This window comes from Melospiza georgiana, chromosome 5, assembly GCF_028018845.1.
Source record: "Melospiza georgiana isolate bMelGeo1 chromosome 5, bMelGeo1.pri, whole genome shotgun sequence".
NCBI lineage: Eukaryota > Metazoa > Chordata > Aves > Passeriformes > Passerellidae > Melospiza > Melospiza georgiana.
In genome coordinates, this window is record NC_080434.1 from 5,245,517 (window position 1) to 5,259,651 (window position 14,135).

General features: G+C 35.1%; 1 protein-coding gene across 16 annotated transcripts in view; it reads right to left on the reverse strand.

Moving 5' to 3' along the window:
• TENM3 (teneurin transmembrane protein 3) overlaps positions 1-14,135 on the reverse strand; it is a 1,287,001-nt gene that overhangs the window by 808,023 nt on the left and 464,843 nt on the right. The window lies entirely within an intron of this gene.

Below are 14,135 nucleotides of genomic sequence, written 5' to 3' on the forward strand. Positions count from 1 at the left end.
TCAGGACAATGCAATCCAACACAAAATGAAATCTTCGTATTTTGAAGACAATATAAATGGGATACAGACCGAGAATTATTTGCATAAACACTTTCAATAATTCTGTTGAATAATTAGTGCTCCCACCATAATTCATATCCTTTGCAACATGCTGTAAATATTGATGATGAAATTAAGAAAGATTACTAAATTCTTCAGCCAGCTACACATACAGCTTGATCACTATTTCTTGTATGGAAAAGAAATCTAAACTGTATTTTCTAGTGTATTCAGAAGATGAGAACTTTCAAGCTATTTCTTGAGGTTTAATTTGTAAAAGTGGTGGTGGAACACACACCTTTAATGCACAATAGATTTACAGAGAAAGACTTTTTATGGCTTCATAGGGTGTTTAAAGAATAGAACTCACAGTTTATTGAATGAGATCAGTTGTGAGTTCTTCTAGCCAAGTGCAAAACCATTTGTAACCATGTGTTACCACATGGGGTATCTCAGTCTTTCCCTCTTGCTGATAAACTCAGCAACAACTCAATTTTTTTCCTATGAATAGGAACTTATTTAAGATGTAGGCAAACTTGTGCCTAATAATTTTCTATTAAATGGCTATCCAAATTATCAGACAACTATTAAAAAATACTCTGTGTGTCTACCATGTGGTACATACCTCCTAAGAGCAACACACACCAACATATATCTTAAATGCATGACATTCTCCTTCATACATAACCTTCTGACTGCTGTAATTCCTTATAATATATCACATCTGCCAGTTTTCTCTGGATTTCTAACTTATCCAACTTACTCTTCTTGCTACAGCCTGTGAGGTTTTGAGTACTCACAGTTAGAAAGAAAGCTGTGAGATTTGCATGAAAACCCATGAACAGCAACTCAGAAGCAGTTTCTGCTGAACTGTACAGCTGCACTGAAATGGAACAAAAACACATGTACTCTTGAGCTACCGTGCTTACTAAGATAAATACAGCCAGAAATGAAACAGCTCTAATAACTTTTACCTCAAATTTTATATATATGTACATATATAAATTAGTAGTAGTACTTTAATTTGCTCTGACTGCAATTTGTTATATACGTTCCTAAAAATTACAGAACTACAGAATGAACTAGGTTGGAAAAGACCTTTGAGATCATCAAGTCTAATCTATTATTATTTCAAATTGGAAATACAAGTAAGCTTCTAACAGCAATTATATTAATTTCTAAATAAATAATTGGACTTAAAACTATTATGATGTAGAGGAAATGTGAGACATTGTTCTGAAAAGCTTTCGAAGACCCAGGGATGAAGTTAACTTCAACTGATAAAGCATGGTAGGTATTAGATGTGTTCTTCTGAGATGATATCAAGTTTCAAAGCCAGCACTATTAAAATAATAAAGGATGGCTTTTTTACAAGTAGGTGAGAAACAGTCCTTTGCATGTTAAATTTGAATTTCTAAAGGTCATCACAAAAAATATTTAACAACCAACTTACATATTCATATATGGATACAAATACAAAAAAAAGAAGCATGCATATTTATGAAAGTAAAATGCCAATAATTCTTTTGAATATAACTGTGTATTCAATTTTCTACATGAACTTTGAGTGTTCCATCCATAACTACTGAAGGGACTGTGCATATGTATGGTAGTCCTGATGTACAATTGAGGGACAGAGATGTGTCTTTTTTCTTTAGATCTAAATCCACTTGGAAACTCCAAATCTATTCCGGTTGTCCAAAAGTTTCCCTTTGAAGCCTTTTTTTTTTCCACCAGAGTATGGTTTACAAAACAAAATCTGTAACAGGAAATAATTATTTAGAGCGATTTATTTTAATCCTGATTAGATGTGAACACAACCAAGGTGAAATACTTTGCAAAGTAACTGAACCAAAACAGCGTAGGTCTGATTGGGCAAGAATTGAGACTGGCAACAAAGGGAACTTGTGGCTGATTACAGGCCACCAGATAAGGATGATTATTGATGAAACCTTCCTGCTCCAGCTGCAGGACACATCATGCTCGAAGGCTCTCTTCCTACTGGGGGACTTCAACCACCTCAACATCTGGAAAAGTAGCACAGCTATCTGTAGTGGGCTGGAGAGCAGCCCTGCTGAGAAGGACTCGAGGGTGCTGGTGGATGAAAGGCTGTGCATGAGCCAGCAGCCTGCACCTGCACTTTCAGAAAGCCAGTCACATCCTGGGCCACACCAAAAGGAGTGTGACCCGCTGGTTAAGGGAAGTAATCGTGCCCCTCTGCTCTGCCCTCTGTGACAACGTATGGAACGCTGCATCCAGCTCTGAACTCCCCAGCACCAAAAGCAGATCCAGAGGAAGACCACAAAAATTATCCAAGGGAAAGGGCACTTCTCCTAAGAGGACAGGCTGAGGTAATTGGGGATGTTCAGCCTGGAGAAAAGAAGCCTTCTAGGAGCCTCATGGGAATCTTCCAGTATGCAAACTGGGCTTATAGGAGAGATGGAGAAAGAGCCTTTTAAACAAGGGCTTGTAATGAGAGGCACAAGGAGGAAATGGCTTTAAACTGTAAAAGGGCAGATTAAGATTCAGTACTAGAAAGAAATTCTTTCCTGTGAGGGTGGTGAGACACTGGAACAAGATATCCAGAGAGGTGATAGATGCCCATCCCTAGAAGTGCTTAAGGCCAGGTTGCTGGGCTTTGAGCAACCAAATCTAGCTGAAATGTCCCTGCTTGTTTTAGAGGAGTTAGACTAAATGACTTTTAAAACTCCCTTCCAACCCAAACTACTTCTATGATTCTATGATGTCATGAAGACTTTTGAGTTAGTTTTCATGGCCTCAGGCACTACCATAGACTATTTCCAACCCAGATGCCATATAATCCCTTTAACAGAAATGCATCTGACAGACTGTAGGCCACAACTCATAAGCCTGGAAATTCTAGGTTTGGAGTCTTCTCGATGGCTATCTAGAAATGAATGTGTGATATGTCATGGGGAAAGTCATCTAGCAAAACTTAACTAATTGCCTTATCTAACACAAATATTAAGGAATTTTAAACAAAGTTAGGGGCTCACACATGCAAAACAACCAAAATCTTTATCTCACAAAACATTAGACTACAAAGGAATTAGACCTATTGATAGAAAAACAGTTAGCAGTGAATTTGGAAGTGGATTCAGACACCTAGTGGAAGGAGGCATGGAGCTATCAACACATACTTGCCTGTTTCCATACTATTCTATAGGTATACATAATTGATCAAACACAATATTGTGCAAGACAGAGCTTTGATCTGGTCTCAGTACTGTAAGTTTTTCACATGTTTATGCTGTACATCTCAGTTTTTCCTATAGCTAAACTGCAAAGATATATCAGGGGAGATACAGTCCTACTGCTATCCTGACAGAACGTAAGTACATTTTTTACCAAATTGCTCTCTATTTTCAGATGCAGCATTTGAAACATCAGATTTGTCCAAAACTGCATTCTCAGAATTCAATTTTCCATGACTTCAAAATTCAAATAATTCAGTGAAAAGTTTCCAATTGCAAGAGAGGACAGGGATATGGTGAAAATTATACATTACCATATCCCATTTTATCATTTCAGGCAGCTAATTGTAAACCAATCTGCATCAGTATATATTTTACCATGTAAAACTTCATCAAGTATTAGGTCTAAAAGGTGGTTGATTAGATTTTTTTATCGTTAAGAGAAATCTTATGATTTATTAACCCTTGTTACTTTTTCCTCTACCTAAAAATATATTATATATAAAAGAAAAGCTCACATTTGATTTCAAACCACCAGACTAAGCTCAATTTTGAATTGATACGTCACCTAAGGATACACAGTACTAAAGACTAATTAAAAACAGCAGAAAATTATATTCCAATGTTGCTAGACCAACTGCAATTAATTCACAAGTGTTTGTGACAAATAAGCAAAAATACTGACATGTGTGTTCCACAGAAAAAAAGGAAATAACTTGGAAGAATTTTCAGAGTGACAATAAACAATGTATATCACATGTAATAATTTTTGGCTCCATCATGGTCACATTTCAAAAGATTTAAAACATTAAACATATATTTATTGCTTTTTATAAACATTAATGTTTTCCTTAGGTCTTTTGAAAATAGTTTACATACACTACTTCAAATGAATTATTTTAAATTTCTTAAAACGACTTGTTAGCTCTGAAGATTACAGAAATATCTAACTATTTAATTGATGAAATAATTTCTTTAGTCATCATTAATGAATCAGAAAGAGCACAATACCTCATTCATTAAGAAATTTCTTCTGTTATTTATTTTTTATTTGGTATTATTATTGAACTGTCTCTTCCTGGAAAATGGCATAATACAGCACTAACTCTTCACCTAATTTTTTTTTTCTTTTAAGTCTTTTAAGTCTGCCTCTGATGTAAAGCTATTGATGTGCATCCTACAATCCTGTTGATAACCCGTGTAGCACCTCATTAGGCCCCACCATTTCTTGACTCCCAAGAAGAGTGACATAAAGAGTATATACTGTTGTACAGTGCCTCTCTGAACGAGACCTTTAGTGTGAAATAAAAAAAATATTTTTCAAACTTGCCAAGTATTTGAAGGCACAGGTATGAATGAAAACACAAATGTACAGCACCTTAAGGGATTGTGGATCAAAACCCTCTTGGGGTTTGCCCTGAAGTTCTATTACCAGCCATCTCTTTTAGTTGATCTTTTCAAATATTGGATGAATTTTTTCAACTATCTAAAAAATCCTGCCTTCAAAAGATCTGTAAAGACAATGTTATGTCTTCAAGTAATGAAAGAAGTTTGAAATGGTTTCATCTAACGGAATAGGTACTTTTTTTGTAACATTTTATGAAAAAGTCTATAACACATTCCTGGTGAGAACTCTTATAATCTTTTCTACGTACAAGATTCATAAATATCAATGCTCACATTTACAGGGACAATGTCATCACAATATGTTTAGGTGAAACTTATTTTTTTGCTGAAAGTGCTTTATAGCTAAAATAACAAAAAATAATTCACTTTACCTACAAATGTGTATGGGGCTATGAACAGAGTGAAAGCAGAGATGTAAAGAGTGAAAAAGAATTCAATAAAATTCAGAACAAGTTAGTTTCGCAAGAAAAGAGGTGCCAGGGTGATTAACTTGTTTTGTTCGTTTAGTACTGGGAATATATACAATAAAACCTTACTTGAAAATGTTTACTCAATCAAAACCATCATTAGACTACTCTTCCTGGGCAGCATGCAGAGTAAACTAATGCATGCACAGTCTCCAGGTGTTGATTGGACATCTCAGTTTAAAATGGAAGTAACACAAACATGCTTACATCAAACTACTCCCTTTATACTCTAGAACTAATGAATTCCAGAGGGACAGAGAAATACAGAAAATTTAGGATCCATTGAAAAATACAGGCTGAAGAACTAAGAAATGGGGAAAAAATAGGAGACGCCAGAGTTATAAATTTTGGATTTTATATCAGGCTGCAATGATGAACTTTCCCAAACATTTGCTCTAAGTACAAATTTAAACTAGATTTTATAGGACACTCTTTCCAAATGAAGACTCAGGTTTACTACTCCAGCTATAAGCTCAATATTCCTTAATGCTGGACAAGTTCACAGATGTGGCTGGCAGAAACTTTTAATGACACAGAAATCAAAATCATATTTTGTTTGGTGAAGGAAGGAAGATGTTCTTAAGGACAAAGGTCATTTGATTCCTATCTAGCTATAACACTGAGAACAAAATATTTCTGTCTTTGACAAGATAACCTCAATCTGCACAGAGGTGGGTTTCTTCCTATGCTGCTATTACTATGCCAAGTCCTGCACTTGGGTCAGACAAACCCCACACGGCCCTGCAGACGCGGGGAGAGTGGTTGGAAATGACCCAGTGCAGAAGGACCTGGGGCTGCAGCTTGGCAGCAGCTGAATGTGAGCCAGCAGTGTGTCCAAGAGGGCCAATGGCATCCTGGCTTGTATCAGAACAGGTGTGGCCAGCAGGACCAGGGAAGTGACTCTGCTGCCAACATAGGTGACACCACACCTCAACTGCTGTGTCCAGTTCTGAGCCCCTAATTCAGGAAGGACATTGGGGTGATGGAGCAGCTCTAGAGAAGGGAAACGAGGCTGTTTCATGGTCTAGAGCACAATGCTCATCAGGAGTGGGTGAGGGAGCTGGGGTTGTTTAGCCTGCAGAAAAGATGGCTTGCAGGAGACCCTATGCTCCCTACAGTTACCTGAGAGGAGGTTGTAGTGATGAGGATGTCAGTCTTTTCTACCAGGTAACAAGAAGAGAGGATGAGTGGAAATGGTCTCAATTTGCATCAGTGGAGGATTAGAACAGATAACAGGAAAAAATTATTTACTGCAAGGGTGATTAAGCATGGGAACAGGATGTCCAGGCAAGTGATAGAATCACCATTCCTGCAAGTCTTCAAAATATTGCAGACTTGGAAATCTGGTGTAATGATGAAGATAGCAGTGCGAAGTTAATTTTAGACTTGATGATATTAAAGGTTTTTTTCAACCTAAACTATTCTCTGATTCTATTTAGCTGTCAGGAGAATACTTCATACTATTTTGATCTGACATTTTGCTCTGAAAATAAAGAAATTTGTTTCAAAAAACATATTCATGATTCCACCCCCACTGGCATTCCTCAGAGAATGAAAGTTTAGGCAATACTGACCACAGTCCTATTACATTTACAGCTCCATTTGCTAATTGCTTAATAGGTCACTATATTTCTTAGTTTAATAGACAGGAAGGCTAAAGAGCGTCAGAAAGGTAATGTGAAAAAAATTCATACTGTAACCTTTATTTTTGACAGTTTTCAAACAGCAACTATTCTGAACATTTGAAATTATTCCGATTGACATGATTTACAGACAAAGTCGGAGCATGCAAAAACTCCAGTAACCCTTCTAAACACCTTAAAATTTCAAAAATCTAAACCATATCCCTACTGATGAAAATGTGTAAATGTGATTACTGTTAGTTCATGAAATTAACAGAGAAAACCACTGTGTGCCTGGAAATCTGTAGCTAAGGTTCTCATCCTTTTTTAGGATACAGAACACAGTCAAATCCTAGCTTTGTGGGCAGAATAGTAATGTCTTTTCTATGACTCAACAAAGAAGCTAAAAGTCAAATATGTTTTGCATTAAGTAGTTTTTATCTACAGTCAGGATCTTTCATGGGAAATGCAATGTCCCCAGTGAACACAAAAGGTTTTCTAAGTTTTAATCTGATTACTTCTTGGTCTTAACCTTTATGCTTTTCTATCTTCATCTCTAATATCTGCACACAATCTATTTAGTTTGCCAAATTCTTCTTTTCCAAATGGGACACGTATCCAGCATTTTAGTACTGATTTATGTATCATGAAAATTTGCATGTTTTTGCTGTTAATATCGGGACAATATCTGTATAACATCTGTAGTTACTGGACAGCTTTTAAATTTTGTTCTTTGGATATCACAGAATCTAATTTTTAAATGCAGGCTGTGCCATGACTACCAATGGCTTTTAACACTGTACCATTGTAGCATTAACATTATTGTAATGAATATTTAAGAAATGAAAATTTTCTTCTTCACTGTCTGAATGGTGGGTCAGTTGTCACAGTGGCATCTGAAAATTTTCCTTGTACATTAGAACTCAAAATTTTATTCTATTTTTAACATATAATTCTCACATGAACACAGAAAAGTCTGAATGGAGGCTCAGTTTATCCAGATTTCTACATGAGGCAGTGGATAGTAATTGATGCACATAGAAGTATTTGTAATGCCTTTCAAGCTTCTGCCAGTCCCTAGCACACACATTTCTAAGACAGTAATTAGACTAATCCCTTTCTAAAGTCATCAATCTAAAAAATTCCCTGATTCTATAGTTCTATTGGAACTGCTACCTTAACAGCACGTTTTCATTTTGTTAGAGAATACATAAAACTTTTAATTCATTTCAGAATTTGAACAAAAAGGTTCTAGCCTGTCTCTTCTAATCTCAAAAAGAAAAAAAAACCAAAAAAAACCACCCCAGATTATTTCTATACATTCAAATCAACATTTACAATCATTATTTTCAATATTAAAATATACAACACCTTTCTTGGGTTTTGTTAAAGAATTTTGACTTAAGTTTCCAGACTTGTTATACTAAATTTACGTACGTTGAGTAATATGTGGCAAGGGATTCTGCTCCTTGGAGAAAAAGTTTACAAATTAATTTATTGAAATACTTACAATTCCAAAAATCATACGATAATCGCAAATTTTTCCTAATACCCTGCCCTGTGTTATTTCCTTTTTATCTGCATAATGTGAAAATGTAGTTGGTTAATTTTTTTTTTTAATCTACAAAATCTTTCTGTCTCTGAAAGCAAAAATTAAATTCCCTTAAGTTCCACTACTTCCAGGATCTTTGGCCAAAATCTGTGCCCATTCTACCAAATGAAACAAGAATAATCATCATATCATGCTGTGTATGAATACATTGTTCCAAGGCTTTTGGAAACACCACTTTACTTAGTGTTGTGTCAAATTATTGTGTCCTTTTAAAAGTACTTTATTTGTTTCACTAAAATATTTTACACTAGGATTACAGATTCTAAAATCTGTTGAAAATGATCCCTGTAATGAAGACTAGATAGAAAGTAGCTGTGCATTTTAAAACTACTTCTCTCTTAAGATTAACAAACATCCCTTAAGGGAAAAAAGTGGAAAAAATACAGGATCATCCAACGATCTGATACGTTTGATACTGATAGGTTTGAAAACTTATCAGAAATTCATGGAAAAAAAGGCTTCAAAATACAACCTTCAGCTTGGGAAATCCCTGAGCTGTGGACTGCCACATGCCAGAAAGTTTCATTTTATGCTTGATCTGTTCTCATTTTTCCTAGGCATTTTTGACTGGCCACTATTAGAGACAGTGTATCAGACTAGGAGGTGCTTTGATAACACTGAAAACAGCCATTCTTTTCTCTTGTGTAAAAAACATATTGAGAAGATTAAGGTTAAAAAAAAAATTAATTTTGCATATATTTTAAACCCCATCAATTTACATTAAAAATGACTAGGACAAAATTATACACCTTAATTTTCTACTAACTGTTGCTTCAGTAAACAACAGTATTTAACTGTGATACTTATTGTTCCATTTCCTGCGATGTCAACAGAGATCTCATCTATTAGGGGTCAGGAGAAGGGGGTACCAGTGAAATCATAACAAGAGGCTACTAATATTTTGCCACTAGGAGTAAATCCACAAGCAAACTGTATTGCCTTACTATAACCGATGATAAATTTCACTTCAAAAACCAGCTAGGCAAAAAAAGCTTTTCAAGACTTGATATCAGAATTAAGATCATTAGTAGCTTAAAAGTTCAAATTTTTCTTCCTGAGACATATTTAGCCCTTTGGTTTATGGAGTATTAGATGGATGGAAGTGTGTTTTAGGAAGGTGTCACCTCACTGCTAACTCCCCTAACCTCCTTCTCACTCTCCCCAGAGAGATGCATTTGTATGGACAGTGTTCATTCCTAACAAATTTTCTAGCATTTAATGTGCAGTTTCAAGTTGTGAAATGGTTCACTTGAAAAAGAAATGTAATATGTGTATATTCTAACATCTATACTGACTGATAAAAACAATCAAATGCAGGTGTGGTCTCTCAATTGGAAAACAACATTCACTGCACTACAGTTTTATTTATTTGGTGCCTTTCAACTCCCATTCTCAATTTTTAAAGCACTGTCTCAAATCTAATGACACATCACAGTGAAAAAACACAGGATATCTAGGCTGACTTTCAGATCAGTTTGCTGTTTTCAAGTCTGTTACTAGCATATCTGATGTGTTAATGGATGGAAAGAGGAGACAAAAATGTAGACATTTTTGTTCTTCCTTGCCATTTTTAAGGCACTTTAAAAATCTGAGCAGAAGCTAGCTTAGCTTCCGGGAAAAGCATCAATTTCTTTCCTTTGAAACATCTACTGACTAATCTTCCAGTCAGGAAGTATTTTACAAATAAACCAATAACATAATTTCAGTTTAGCTGTAAATGTTAGCAATATCTGAGAAAGAAGGTGCTTTTTCCTTTTCTTCACAGTTGCTTATAAAGCATATAAATAGTTAATAATTTTGGTTTTGGGAAGGGGGCACATAGAAGGCTGGAAGCTCAGAGAACATAATGAAGAACAAAGCAGCCTTTGAAACCCCCCAGCTGTTCTCCTGCAATTAGAAATTTTCTCAGACTGGCCACTTTGACATCACTTCAAGAACTCTGTGCAGTTGTCCTACTTAATCCTACTGATTTAGCATTGTCAAATGTGGGCAAACAATAGTCTGCATTCCAGAATGACACACTTCAGGCATGACCCATCTGTGGGGTTCTTCCTTGCTCCCACTGGCACAAGAGGTTCAGAACAGTCCATTCCCTCACTGTGCCAGAAGAAAAGCTGGCATGCATCACACACCCCTCATGACTCCTAACCAAATATAGTCATGCCAGAAGAATTTCCTGATACCATTTCAGCAATATTGGCTGTATAGTTTGCTTTGTGAGAACTGTTTTTATGAAACTATTCCAAATACCTGTTTGGTAAGTTCGTTACACTACCACCAGTAGTGCAGCTGGATTTAATGGACAAGAAACCCAAACTGAAGCAGTTAACATCCTGAGAAATTATGTAAATCCTTCCTCAAAAACCAGCAATGAAGTTTTCATTAGGTCACCTACCAAGGGTAATACTTGAACTCTGAATATCCACACAGGACAAAGGAGTCCTCCAATGGTAACAAAGAATCCTTTCATTAAGATTGAAGATGGGACTGCAATGCAATGTCTACTTTCCTAACAAGTTAACAGAGGGTTAATAAAACCTTGACATCAATTAAAACTGCAAAACAGTCCCAGCTTGTTGCTGCAATTTTTTAAAATTTCAGCCCTCTCATGCCCATACTTTTCTTTGGAAATCTAATTCATTTTATGTTTTGGAAGCCTTGTTAATACAAATCTTCCACTGAAGTAAAATGCAGCTATAAATTTATTCCCAGCAAAAGAATCTTCAGCTTGCTTTTTAGCAGCAAAATAAAAACAACAAAGGAGAAAGACCTAGGTCTTCAAGCTGTTAAAAATATTTTAAGTACTGTCTTTGCCTTTAAACAAAGATGCCCAATTCTGAAAGTCATACCTGTACAGCATTTTCTCCATGTTGCTTTGCAATATGAAAGCTATTATAATATAAAGGCTTAAAGAACTACTTCTGATCGTGTGGCATGACAGAAATAATAAAAAATGGCCTCTAAAAATGTATCCAGTATTACCATAAAGAAAAGCAAGCGTTGACATACGGAGAGAATGAGAGCAATGCCATAGAAAGGTAAGGTAGACAGAAATATAAATCAAGTGTTTGGAATTGTAACATTTGAAAAAGATAAAATGTAAACCTTTAAATAATGATAAAATAAAGGTGGGTGAGACTAGCATTATTGGTCTCCAGATGGCAATAATATTTAACAATGAAAGTTCAGAGGTAGCAGGTAATGTGAAAAAAACCCCAGGAACTCTATGTTTTATAATACTAATGTAAAACAGAATTGGGTTGCTCTGTTTTATAATGCCTAATAGTACCTTAGTACAATGACAGTCATTATGTGCAAGAAATAGTGTGCTACAAAAATACAATTACATAATGATAAAAAAAAAAGATCTTGTAAAATAAGTATTTTTGTATCATTAGGTATGAAAAAGTGCAGATAACCCTGTAATTTTCATTTGTATCAACATTGCAGTACTAGATAAATAAACTTGGCAGCATACTGGGCAGTGCTGGCATCTCCCAGCACAGTATGTGTCAGGCTTGCATACATGCTGCAGTGGTGCTGAATACTTACATTCCAAGCACAATGTGCTTTGCATGTGTAAAACTCCCAGCAAACACACAGAGGAGCAGCACGGTCAATGTGCAGGGATCTGACATGCTGACAATGCATCAGATCCCTGTGCTACCAGCCAGGGCTGCCTGACAAGAAGTGTGTATGTGCAAATGTGGTTAAATATGCATAATTTGGATGGGCAACTATACTTTTAACCACTTGCAAATACTCAGCACACTAAGCATTTTATACACACAGTATTGTTAGTGACTCCTGCCTGCTATACAGCAACACACTGCTACATGCTTGAATTTTACATGTGAGGAGGCCTGCTAAGTTCCACTGAGTTATCTACAGGAATTATGTTTAAAAAATCAAAAATGGAACACATATCCATTTGATTTGTTGAATCAATCATGACCCTTAAAGGCAAATTTTCAAATTTTATACTGTGTGCTGGACTCTTATCACCTCTACAGTTAACAAATACATGTATGTGTTGCCTCAAATTCATGTCCTTAAAATTCTAGTTTCTACAGGAACTTACTTATGTTGTACCAATAAAAAGTATTCTTCCTAAAGTTCAGTCTAGAAATACATGAATGCTATAAAAGACTTTCTCAGAGAGAGATTTATTCAGGTACCAGTTTAAGGAATCGAATGCATCTTTTAACTTAGGAAAAGATTAACAATTGATTTCTTAACGGGTTCTGATGTGAAAAGATCTGAATCAATTCTTGCAGAAAGAGTGGTTAAAAAAAAGGAGTAAAAAGAAAAAAAAATCAAACAAATATACTCTATAAGGAAAAAACATAAACTCAACGGAAAGTATAAAAATCTTTAAGAAATTGTAAATTGTTAAAAAATAATAAGACTTTGCTTACTTAGTCTGCATTTGGACATTGTTTGCTTTTATAAACCAACCTTCAACTAAGACAATCTCAGATATTTCAGAAGGTGTGAAAACTGTTCAAATCAAAATTCAACTCTTTTCTAATTTTCTTAAAATTCAGGTTTTGATGACTAGGGGCTAACAAACATCACTACAGTCAGAGGAATTTAAAGATCTCAAAAAAACTGAACTCTTGTGGTTTTAGTCTACTGTTTGTTTTAGAAGTTATTGTAAAATTTCTAAAAAATCAAATGTCTATTTTATTATAGTCCTTTGCATTAGGTAGCACACTGTCAATAGATTTATCTGCTTCAAAATGAAAGGAATATCTTAAGGCTCACAATCCTGCAAACCCTTAAATAAACATTCAACATACACTCAAGGCATATATTAGAACGCGAAAGACTGCTCATATCCAAACATTTTGCATGCACTTAAATATTTCCTAGAAGAGTGGTTTGCACTTTCAAATCTTTAATTTTTTCAAGGTAAATTCCAATTTAGAGAGAAGTGTTTGTGAATTGAACTGGTTTTACATCATTCTTAGGAAAAAACACCAAAACCCTAACGAATAAAATAAGCAAAAGACAGCTCTTAGATTGGAACTCTAAAAAAAAAAAAAAAAAACCCAAACTGAAACATCACTAATTAGCCTTTAAATAGAAACAAAGTAAAGAAATGAAGCACTGTCTTAATCACATTGGCAGTTGGAAAAAACCCCAAAAACCTCAAGAACACCAGGAACCTAACAAACAATTCCTGCTCACTTAAAACTGTATTTCTAGCAAAATGTGCTAAAGTAGTGCAATGATAAAACTGAAAGTAACCATACAAAATAGGTTCTTGCTTGTAAGTAAAAATGAAAAAAACGTTGTTATTTTGAAATGGTATCTAATTAGAGACATCTCAGTAGTTCAAATGAATTTTCTTTTTCTCAAGTCTCTCTCAGATGTACCAAGTAATTACAATCTTTTAAAGAAAGATTAATTCAAAGACATTGAAAAGCCTTGAAGTCTCTATCCCAGCACTCCTATGATTTTGCCAATAAACAGTGGCTCCAAGATTTACACGCAAGACAGGTATTACATGTATTGCACACCTGCATGTCTCATGAATTTTAATTCTATTCTTTTTGGGAAAATAAATATCTTTTCAAAGTGAATGTTATCTGGGTACATCCAAAAAGTGAACACAGTCTGAAGGTGTCAATGAACATTCTTGACTTCTAAGAGCATGAATTTAATGCCATCAAGTCATTTGTGACTCTGATAGTTTTCATTTAAATACTGAAAATCTGGTTTTCATTGGGCTGGAAGAATACACACCCTTTCTAGAAATCTTTTCTTT